The sequence below is a fragment of the Lagenorhynchus albirostris genome, chromosome 9 (assembly GCF_949774975.1).
Source record: "Lagenorhynchus albirostris chromosome 9, mLagAlb1.1, whole genome shotgun sequence".
NCBI lineage: Eukaryota > Metazoa > Chordata > Mammalia > Artiodactyla > Delphinidae > Lagenorhynchus > Lagenorhynchus albirostris.
The window spans coordinates 43,700,630-43,703,141 of record NC_083103.1 but is presented as its reverse complement, the minus strand read 5'-3'; the positions used below and the strand labels follow the sequence as shown (position 1 = coordinate 43,703,141).

At 45.6% G+C, this 2,512-nt stretch overlaps 1 pseudogene; it reads left to right on the top strand.

Moving 5' to 3' along the window:
* Window positions 1-507: 507 nt before the first annotated feature.
* Window positions 508-1,034, top strand: LOC132525387 (ferritin light chain-like; annotated as a pseudogene).
* Window positions 1,035-2,512: the final 1,478 nt, after the last annotated feature.

Here is a 2,512-nt window from a genome sequence, read left to right as displayed (position 1 = left end):
CCAATCGCCCAATTCAGCACACCACCATCCCCACCCACTGCCGCGTTCCCCGCTAGGTGCATGGGGTCTTTGTTGTGGCACGCGGGATCTTTCGCTGCGGCGCGCGAGCTCAGTAGTTGCACCCGAGGCATGTGGGATATTAATTAGTTCCCCGACCAGGGACCGAACCAGCGTCCCCTGCGTTGCAAGACGGATTCTTAACCACTGGACCTCCAGGGAAGTTTTCTCTTATAAAAATTGAATCATATTATCTACATTTCCTGGCACCTTGTTTTTCTCACTTAACAATATCTTAGTCTTGCAGTGCACTCGTCAGTCCCCCGGCTCTGTCCCTTGCTTCCACGGTGTTTGGCCAGATTAGACCCAGCAACGCCCCTTCCTCTAGCCTCCAACCACCCTCCAACCCTTTTGCCAGTCGCAACCTCGGGAACCAGCCACTCAGCTATCCTCGGCTTCCGGGACCAGCTAACACCATTTTCTGAGCTTAGCTCCTTATTACCCGTTAACATGAGCTTCCAAATTCCTCAGAATTTCTCCCCTGGGGTGGAGGCCGCTGTCCATCGCCTGGCCCCCTGGGGGCCTTCTACACTTACCTCTCTCTGGGCTTCTATTTTGACCGCGACAATGTGGCTCTGGAGGGCATGGTCCACTTTTTCCATGAATTGACAGAGCAGAAGCACGAAGGCGCCGAGCGTTTCTTGAAAATGCAAAACCAGTGCGGCTGCCACGCCCTTTTCCAGGACGGTCAGAAGCCATAGCAAGATGAGTGGGGTAAAACCCAGGACGCTGTGGAAGCCGCCGTTCTCAGGGAGCAGGAGCAGAACCTGAACCTGAACCTGAACCAGGCCCTTCTGGATCTGCATGACGTGGGTTGTGCCCGCGCAGACCCCCACCTCTGTGACTTCCTGGAGAGCCACTTCCTAGATAAGCAGGTAAAAGCCGTCAAGAAGATGGGCGATCACCTGACCAACCTCCGCCGGCTGGCTGGGCTGGACGAGTATCTCTTTGAAAGGCTCGCCCTCAGTCGTGACTAGCGAGCCTCTGGAGCCCAGCGGCCTCTGAGAAGCCCCTCTGGCGTCAGGGCGTCTGCCTGCAGTCCCGTCTCTGCAGCTTCTCACAGCTTTTTTTTTTTTTTTTTGCGGTACGCGGGTCTCTCACTGCCGCGACCTCCCGCGTTGCGGAGCACAGGCTCCGGACGCGCAGGCTCAGCGGCCATGGCTCACGGGCCCAGCCGCTCCGCGGCATGTGGGATCTTCCTGTACCGGGTCATGACCCCGTGACCCCTGCATGGGCGGGCGGACTCTCAACCACTGCGCCACCAGGGAAGCCGTCTCACTGATTTTTAACCGCCCTGTAGCCCTCTCCCAAGCCTTGGACCAAATGGGAAAAATAAAGCTTTCTGTAGCCAAGAAAAAAGAGAGAGAGAGAGAACAAAAAACACAGTAGCTTACAGAAATCTTTTCAAATCAGGATGGGTTCATTTGTATAAAAGAAAGTCTTCAAGAGAACGCTAGGTTGAAGAAAAGATATATTTTTATTTTTAGAAGAAGTTGCCAGATCTCTTTCCAAAATGACTGAAATAATTCATATTTCCTTTGGCAAAGTATGCAAGTACCTTTTTCTCTACATCCCAGTAGTTGGCACTACTGTTTCTTTCTAACAATCAGGTAGAGGTAATGAATAACCTCATTATTACTTTAATTTGCATTTCTCTAACTACTAATGAATTTGAGCACCTTTTCGTATGTTTACTGGCAACTGAATTTGCTCTTCCACAAAATGCCTATTTATATGACTGGGCCATTTTTTATGAGATAGTTTATCTTTTGCTTGCCTTGTGTAAGAGTTCTTGGTATATTTTCATAACAAATCTTCTACCTGTCACTTGCATTACAATTATTTTTTCCAGATTCGTCATTTGTCTATTGACTTTGCCCATGATATCTTCACCATACAAGAGTGTGAATTTTTATATAGTTAAATATGGTTAAGCTTCTGCTTAAAAGGGTCTTTCCTCATCGCTAGCAATTCTCATAAAATCCGGGAATGTAGTCTCCCAGAATATCTTGCAAGATATTATAGTTTAATTTTTTTATATTTAGTTTTTACATCTATCTTTAATTATCTATTAAAGATAGATATAAAAACTATTTATTTATTTTATGTTATTTTATTTTTTATCCAAAATGTGTTTATTAGGATGGTTTCCCATTCATCTTGATTCTGGGGGCTTTTAGTGCTGCTTCATACATAAGATAGGGGTCCAAGTTTTTCTTCCAAATGGATAGCCAGCTTTGCCAGGATCATTCATTATAAAATGTATCCTTTTCCCACAGAACTAAACTATCAATTTTCTAATACAGATGATGCTTATACATTTCAGGATCTATTTCCAGATTATTTATTTTATTCTACGGATCTAGTTACCTATTCCTATGCCAATACAACATTTAATTTATAGTATGTTCTGACATCTTGTAAATCCTCTCTCACTAGTCTTTTTATCATATTT